Source organism: Suncus etruscus, chromosome 4 (assembly GCF_024139225.1).
Source record: "Suncus etruscus isolate mSunEtr1 chromosome 4, mSunEtr1.pri.cur, whole genome shotgun sequence".
Lineage (NCBI taxonomy): Eukaryota > Metazoa > Chordata > Mammalia > Eulipotyphla > Soricidae > Suncus > Suncus etruscus.
Genome location: NC_064851.1, coordinates 133,190,082 through 133,199,266, shown reverse-complemented (window position 1 = coordinate 133,199,266; position 9,185 = coordinate 133,190,082). Strand labels below are relative to the sequence as shown.

General features: G+C 42.2%; 1 pseudogene; it reads left to right on the top strand.

The window, feature by feature from the left end:
- Positions 1-262: 262 nt before the first annotated feature.
- LOC126006867 (28S ribosomal protein S7, mitochondrial-like) lies at positions 263-1,187 on the top strand (annotated as a pseudogene).
- The last annotated feature ends 7,998 nt before the right edge of the window (positions 1,188-9,185 follow it).

The window sequence follows — 9,185 nt, the reverse complement described above, 5'->3', positions numbered from 1 at the left end:
TGGGTCAGTTCTCTCAATATGTTGCCTTTGGATCCTTATTCCTACTTTTCTGTGTATCTTTAAGTCCCACATATGAGAGACCATTCTGTGTCTATCCCTTTCTTTCTGACTTGACATGATGTCCTCTAACTCCATCTATTTTACTGCAAACTGAATGATTTTGTTCTCTTTTAGAGTTGCATAGTATTTCATTGCATATATAATATAATACATTATATATATACTTTTTATTTTTTAAAAAATAACTTTATGGCCAGCCAAGATGGCTGCGCCCGTAGTGAACACTGTGCCAGGGTGGTTGGGCCTGGCGCTGGGCTTTCGGGCGCTGTTTGGCAGCTTCCAGGGCTGACCCAGGTGATGTGGAGCCGCTATGGGCCTGAATACAAGGACCCCCCAGGTTGACAAGGAGTATTATCCCAAGCCGCTGGCCAAGCTGAACGAAAAAGACAAGTGTGAGCAGGAGCTCAAGAAGACGCAGCTTTTCAAAGTTGCCCCTGCCACCAACACCATCTCCGTGTTTGAATACCCAGTGATCAGTAAATTCACCAACATGATGATGAAGAGCGGAAGGAAAACACTGGCCAAGTCCCTCATGGCACGGACTCTGGAAACTGTGAAGAGGAAACAGTTTGAAAAGTACCATGCAGCTTCTGCCGAGAATCAGGCCAGCATTGAGCGCAACCCACACCATCTTCCATTAGGCGCTGAAGAACTGTGAGCCTGTGATCGAGCTGGTGCCCATCCTCAAGGGCAACCACTTCTACCAGGTTCCGGTGCCACTGGGGGACTGGTGGCGGCACTTTATTGCCATGAAGTGGATGATCACCGAGTGCCGGAATAAGAAGCACCGGCGGACACTGATGCCTGAGAAGTTGGCACATGAGCTGATTGAAGCTTTCCACAACAAGGGCCCCATAGTCAAGAGGAAACACGACATGCATAAGATGGCAGAGGCCAACCGGCCACTTGCCCACTGCCGTTGGTGGTAGAGGTAGACACCGGAGCAGGAGTCAAGAGAGGGGTACATCCTGCCTGAGAGTCGAAAAGGAGACCAAATGGGAGAGGCTACTGTGACCCTTAGGGCAGGCGCTTGGTCCTGGCAGGTTTCTTGCTGCTTTGACCCTTTGAGGGTTGGATCTGTCCCTGCCCACCCCTCTTGGTCCTAAAAAGTAAACATTGCAACTTTAGTGTTTTTTTTTTTTTTTTTTTTTTTTTTTTTTTTTTTTTTTTTTGGTTTTTGGGCCACACCCGGTGACGCTCAGGGGTTACTCCTGGCTATGCGCTCAGAAGTTGCTCCTGGCTTCTTGGGGGACCATATGGGATGCCTTTTTTTTTTTTTTTTTTTGGGTCACATCCAGCGGCGTTCAGTGGTTACTCCTGGCAGGCTGGGAGGGGGAGGGGAGCATATGGGATACTGATGATTGAACTAAGGTTGACTGCATGCAAGTTATATGCATTATCCTTTGTGGTGTTGCTCCGATTCCCTGAACATTGCAACTTTGGTGGTTATTTTCCGCTTGTTTTGGGGCCATACATGGCCATGCTCACAGGTTACTCCTGCAGGTTTGAGGGACCCTAGGGGATGCCAGGGATTAAATCGGATAGGTTGTGTGCAAGGCAAACACCATACCCTGCTATGCTATAGCTCTGGTCCCATGAGCATTGCAACTTTGGGATCCCCAAGTCCTCACCCAGATTCAGGGCCCTTCCAGCCTTCTTTACCCTCAGCTTACAGAAGACCTAAGGATGCCCAGAAGGGAAGCAGAATTGTAGTGTCAGCAAAGGTTTATTAGAAAATCTGCCCGCAAACCCCCTTGGCCTAGGCAGCACCCCCTCACTCCCACCCATCCACCCCTCCACACACCCCCCATTAAACCTCCTGCTGTGAGCTTCCCAGGGCAAAAAAAAACAAAAACTTTATTTAAAAAATTGATTTACAGGCTGGAGAGATAGAACATTGACAGGGCATTTGCCTTGCACACAGCTGATCCAGGACGGGTTGTGGTTTGAATCCTGGCATTCCATATGGTCCCTTGAGCCTGCCAGGAGCAATTTCTGAGCGCAAAGCCAGGTGTAGCCCCTGAGCTCTGCCAGGTGTGACCCAAAAAACAAACAAACAAACAAACAAAAAAGATTTGCAACGTTGCTCATAATAGTTTTTTAAAATCAAAGTTACAAAGTTGCTCATAACTGAGTTTCAGTTATGTAGTGTACAACAATTCACCAGTGCATATTTCCCACCCCAATGTCTTCAGTTTCCTTCCTACTCTCCTTGCCCTCTCCCCTGCCTGCCTCTGTGGCAGACATTTTTCTTCTCTTTCCTTCCCCTCCCCCTTCAGACACTGTTATGCAATATAGTTGTTGCACCTTTACCCTCTTTCAGCATCTATTTCTTGTCTATAGTGATCATTTCCAACTTCATTGTCATAGTGGTCCCTTTTCTGCCCTTACTGCACTCCTCAGCTATTTGTGGCAAGCTTCCTATCATGAGCAGGTCCTGTGGACACTTGTCTCTATTGTCTCTGGATATTATTACCATACTATCAATTTTTTAGTATTTCACAAATCAGTACAATCATTCTATGTCTATATTGACTCATTTTGCTCACATAATGCTCTCCATATACATTAATAGGCTCGTCATATGTGAGCTTTATCCAAATTTTATTTTATTTTAATTTTTATGTTAAATTATTTTAACTACTGTAATAAAAATCAATTTTGAATAATTATATAAAATAGTTTTTCTAGAATAACTTTTAAAAACATTCCAAAAAGATTTCTTCATAGATTTAATTTGGGTTTTCTTTGTCGACAATCAATTGTGTATGAATTTTAGTTTTTTTTTTTATTGGTGGGCTTGTCACATCCAACAGTACCAGGGACTATTCCTACCAGCTCTGTGGTCAGGGATCACTACTGATGCTGAAGAGGTGTATATGATTATTAGATTACTCCCAGCTTTCCCTTTTTCATCTCATATCCTGAGTTGTAAAAACCCTGTCTAGGCTTGAATACAGACCCTTCCCAAGTATAATTAACATTAAATACCCTTAATTATGTTAACCCTATCTCTTAAGTATATGTTTCAGATATCACTTTGTTTACTTATTTATTTACTATACTGTTTCAGATATCATTTTAAAATTTTGTTTGAGCCACACCTGAGCAGTGCTCAAGGATTACTCATGGCTTTTAACCCAGGGACCATTCCTGGCAGTGTGTGTGTGTGTGTGTGTGTGTGTGTGTGTGTATTTTGTATATATTACAAACATGATTGTAGTTGCCGCTTGCCTTCATTATGCTAACTCTGACTAATAAAAAGTGGCAGGGGAGCATCTCAGCAAGAAGTTGGCTCAGTAAGATCCAAGAGGCTGCTCAACCCTCTTGGTTATTCACCTTCTCCCATGACTATGTCTGTTTCTTGTGTGTTGTCCTTGTGGCCGACTGGTCCATTTCAGGCTGGCTCCAACATGATGAATACTGCGAACTGCAGATTGCAGGCAGCAGCGCCCCACCCCCCCAGGTACCATATGCAATGCCAGGGATTCAAATCTGGACACCCACATGCAAGTGCTTTGATCTTTGTTCTCTTTGGCTCCTAACATTTTGACCTTATAGTTTTAATGTTTCCAATCATTATGACCTACTTCTTTGTTTTATTGTATTGAATAAATCTTATAATAGTGCAGTGTTGAAATAATATTATGGATAGTCAGCTATTTGGTTTTATTTTATTTGGTTTTGGGGCCACAAATGGGAGAGCTCAGGGATTACTCCTCTTGGTGTTCAGGGAAACATGTAGTACCAGGAATTGAAATTGGATCAGCTGATTTAAGGCAAATGGATACTCACTGTACTTTTTCTCTGGTCCCATTATGTTTGTTTTAGATGAGAATGTATCTAATGTTTCACCATTAAGATAATGGATTAGTAGTAGTTTTTTTTGTTTGTTTGTTTTTGGGCCATACCCGGTGGTGCTCAGAGATTATTCCTGTCTCTGTACTCAGAAATCACTCCTGGCAGGCTCAGGGAACCAGTTACATGCAAGGCAAATGCCTTACCAGCTGTGCTTTTGCTCTGGCCCCAGTAGCAGTCTTTTAGAAAATATTTTCCCTTGAGAAAACTCACTCCCTTGAGTTTCCCTTGAGTCTTTTTTGCTAACTTTTTTTAAAATTTTTTTATTTTGAATTATGAGAACAAAAGATGCAAAGAAAGAGGACAAGGTAAAGTTACAGTGGAAGGACAATCAGCCATAACATAATTCTCAGAAGAAGTCCCCTTGCTGATATCTTAACTTTGAACTTTCAGCCAAAGAAAGTTAAGATAAATAAAACAGAATTCATATACAATTACTTTGTCCCTCAAGTCCCCACATTGTAGGACATTATATTTCTTAACAGCACACAAGGCAATCTAAAGCCATAAAACTTATGTAACTCCTTAAACATTAGAGGCATAGTATTTTTTACATTTCCATGTACATGCATATTAGCTAAGTTAACCTCAAATTTTAAGTGGGTGCATTTAACCTCAAATTTTAAGTGGGTGCATTTTAAGGATTAGAGTCAAAGGAGCACAGTAAAAACGGTGTTAGAGTGGCAATTGTTGTTTGCATAGGCCCACCAAAATATGAGAGGCATGGAAAGGAATAACCTTGGCCTAAATACAAAGAGATCCTACCCCTGAAGTTTCCTGGCATAAGACCAACTCTAGGCTTCAGGCAAGTTATCATCCGATCCAAGACATTGTCCGTAGTGCCAACACACTTTTCACACAGTCTCTGTTGTTGGTATCGTGTTTCTGTATTAAAGATTCTGGAATCCGCATATCCTAAATTGCAGTCATGATGTGGAGTGTCTTCTCGTTTCACCTCACCATGAAAGGGCAATGCAGGAAGCCCTGTTCAGTAAGCAGGTCGTTGTTAAGTCTTCTCATTGTTAAGGGAAGTCTCTTTTCAGCAGTCTGAGCAGTGGTAGGGTCTTCCGTGGTAGAGGATTGCTTCCAGGTGATGTTATAGACAAACCTCACAATTAAGGGGCAATACAGCAAGCCCTGTCCAGTAAGCAGGTCATTGTTTTTGTTAAGTCTTCTTAGTGTTAAGGGAAGTCTTTTTTGAGGAGATCGATATCAGAGCAGCTGTAGGGTCTTCCCTGGTAGAGGAATGCCTCCAGGTGATGTTATATACAACCTTGGATGTTTTGTAGATGTCTTCTCTAGATCAGGGGTGAATGAAGAATGCCCATTCTTCTAAGGCCTGTACCAGGTCTTTATGTCAATGTTCAGGGTGTAAGGTCTCATTGCACTACAAGATTTGTGTGTTCCCATCTCTATTAGATAAGAACTTATTGGTATGTATAGTATTTTCCCATTTTAGTGTGCCTAAGCAAACAATAAATAAAGCCACGTGGTGCTATCAGATATATGGCGGCATAAGAACATTTCCAACAATACCCATGACTTGGTTCAAACATAAGCATTAAACTGAGGGATTCTTTCACACCAAATTTCATATTGAGCAGTTCACAAAGAGAAGATAAAAAAACATGGGGGGCAGATCGTCACTGTATAAGAAAATATTCAGCAAAAGTTATAGCCGTCAAAGAAAACTCCCATAAAATGTTGAAGAGACATAGTGTCCTTTTTATGCCTTTTAAAATAGTTGGGTGGGTGTTAACTCCAGGGCACCACTTTGATCTGTGACTTAGGACTCTACAGTACTTAAGTTAGAAAGGGTAAATGAGGAGTAATGATGATAGGAGTTAAGGAAGTTAGAGAGAAATGTGATCTTATGAAGGGGTATGCAAAAGGGCAGAGTACAAAATGGACATTCTGCATACATAAAAACATAATTCAATGATAGTGAGTACTATTAATGTTTCTTGTTTTGAAAATATAGATTTTGAAAATATAGACTGGACAGAGATTACCAGTGACTTCAAGAAGCTGGGAGGCCAGAAGTTCAGGGCCCCACCCAGACCCTCCCTAAGGAGCTGAATGGATAATGGGGGAAAGCCTAGGGTCCCTTCAAGCTCCACCAAGGGGCCCAACTCACCGGTTTGCCCAGGCATGTGGCCCGTGGAAGCCCTGGAGATCTGGAGCAAGGTGGTAGAGGGGTGCTGGGGTTACCCAAGTCCCGCACCCCCATTAGGTCTGGTTAAGAAGGCCTCCGGCATGGCGGTGGCCTGCCAAACCCCCTCCTGCTAGACTCCCCCTTTTTTGCTAACTTACAAAGTAATTAGTCTTTGTTTTTTCTTAAACCTAGACATCTGATAAATCACTTTTTTTTTGTTTTGTTTTTGGGTCACACCCGGCAGCACTCAGGGCTTACTCCTGGCTCTATGCTCAGGAATCGCTCCTGACAGGCTCAGGGGACCCATATGGGATGCCAGGATTTGAACCGATGATCTTCTGCATGAAAGGCAAATGCCTTACCTCCATGCTCTCTCTCCGGCCCTGAAACTACTTATTCTTTTCTAGCAATGTTTTCACATCTGAAGGCCAACTGCCCGTCAAGATTCAACAGTGTTAAAACCCAGGGGTCAAAACATCTGCCTTCAATTTCAGGCATTACATTCTTGTTGGTTTTCCTTCTATCTGATCTGTGACCTTCAAAATTGGGACAAATTAAGTTCTCAGGTGAATGAAGGAATATATAGTAAACCAGAGTATAGTGTCTCCATATGCTTCCTTTTTCCTTTCTTAGTGCTAGGGAAGGGTGATTTGATAGTGTAGGTAGGAAAGAAAATGAAGAATTTCTATACTGTATTTCTTTTTTGGGGGGGTCACAACCAGGGTTTATTCCTGGTTCTATGCTTAGAAATCACTTCTGGGGCCCGGAGAGATAGCACAGCAGCGTTTGCCTTGCAAGCAGCCGATCCAGGACCAAAGGTGGTTGGTTCGAATCCCGGTGTCCCATATGGTCCCCCGTGCCTGCCAGGAGCTATTTCTGAGCAGACAGCCAGGAGTAACCCCTGAGCACCGCTGGGTGTGGCCCAAAAACCAAAAAAAAAAAAAAAAAAAGAAATCACTTCTGGCAGACTCCTTCTGCATGCAAGGCAAACACCCTCCCTCCAATGCTATCTCTCTAGCTCCTGTATTTCTTCTTTATAATTATTTTTATTATTTTTTATTTATTTATTTTTGGTTTTTGGGCCATACCCGGCGGTGTTCAGGGGTTACTCCTGCCTGTCTGCTCAGAAATAGCTCCTGGCAGGCACGGGGGACCATATGGGACACCGGGATTCGAACCAACCACCTTTGGTCCTGGATCGGCTGCTTGTAAGGCAAATGCCGCTGTGCTATCTCTCCGGGCCCTATTTTTAATTTCACCATCTCTTTTTTTTTTTTTTGGTGAAATCCCTTATGCAGCCCTGCCTCACCCCGACTTTGCCTCCTGTGGCCCCCAGGTAAATTGAGTTTGAGACCCCTGCCTTAAAGGCTAGATAGATAGTACAGGAATTAAGGCTCCTCTCTTGCTTACAACTTCCTCAGTTCCATCCTCTGAACTGTACATATTCCCCCAAGCACTACCAGGAATTATGATCACAGGGTGAGGAGGAAGCCCTTAAAACTTCAGGGTGTGGCACTAAAAGCAAAATATATAAAAAGCTGATAAAATTAATCTTACTAATTATATATGTCAGGTATAAAAGCCTTTCCCTCAAGATATTTTATCCACAATGATAAGAATGAAAGTGGGATTGTTTTCTTTTTTTAATTATCCTTATTTAAACACAGTGATTACAAATATGATTATAGTTGTATGATTACAGTCATGTAAAGAACACTCCCCTTCACCAGTGCAACATTCCCACCACCAATTTCCCAGATCTCCCTCACCCCACCCCACCCACCCGCACCTGTACTCGAGACAGGCTTTCTACTTCCCTCATTCATTTATATTATGATAGTTTTCAGTGTAGTTATTTCTCTAACTGCATTCACTCATCACTCTATGTGGTGAGCTTCTTGTCATGAGCTGCACCTACCAGCCCTCATCTCTCGTTTCTGAGATACTGTTAAAAATGTCTTTCATTTTTCTTAGAACCCATAAATGAGTGAAACCATTCTGCGTCTTTCTCTCTCCCTCTGACTTACTTCACTCAGCATAATAGATTCCATGTACATCCATGTATAGGAAAATTGCATGAACTCATCTCTCCTGATGGCTGCATAGTATTCCATTGTGTATATGTACCACAGTTTCTTTAGCCACTTATCTGTTGAAGGGCATCTTGATTGTTTCCAGAGTCTGGCTATTGTAAATAGCACTGCAATGGATATAGGTATAAGGAATTTTTGTATTGTATTTTTGTGTTCCTCAGGTATATTCCTAGGAGTGGTATAGCTGGATCATATAGGAGCTCAATTTCCAGTTTGTGAAGGAATCTCCATATCGTTTTCCATAAAGGTTGGACTAGACACATTCCCACCAGCAGTGAAAAAGAGTTCCTTTCTCTCCACATCCCCGCCAGCACTGCTTGTTTTCCTCCTTTGTGATGTGTGCCAGTCTCAGTGGCGTGAGGTGGTACCTCATAGTAGTTTTGATTTGCATCTCCCTGACGATTAGTGATGTTGAGAATATTTTCATGTGCCTTTTGGCCATTTGCCTTTCTTCTTTTACAAAGTATCTGTTCATTTCTTCTCCCCATTTTTTGATGGGGTTAGATTTTTTTTTTTCTTGTATAGTTCTGTCAGTACCTTGTATATTTTGGATATTAGTCCTTTATCTATGAGTATTGGGTGAATAATTTCTCCCACTCAATGGGTGGCTTTTGTATTCTGGGCACTATCTCCTTTGAGATGCAGAAGCTTCTCAGCTTAATATAGTCCCATCTGTTTATCTCTTCTTCCACTTGGTTGGAGAGTGCTGTTTCCTCCTTAAAGATGCCTTTAGTCTCAATGTCATAGAGTGTTCTATATACCTTATAGTTTCAGATCTGATACCAAGGTCTTTAATCCATTTGGATTTTACCTTTGTACATGGTGTTAGCTGTGGGTCTAAGTTCGCTGTTTTTGCAAGTGGTTAACCAGTTGTGCCAACACCACTTGTTGAATAGGCTTTCCTTGCTCCATTTAGGATTTCTTGCTCCTTTATCAAAAAACTAGGTGGTTATATGTTTGTGGAAATTTCTCTGAGTACTCAAGCCTATTCCACTGATCTGAGGGTCTGTCTTTATTCC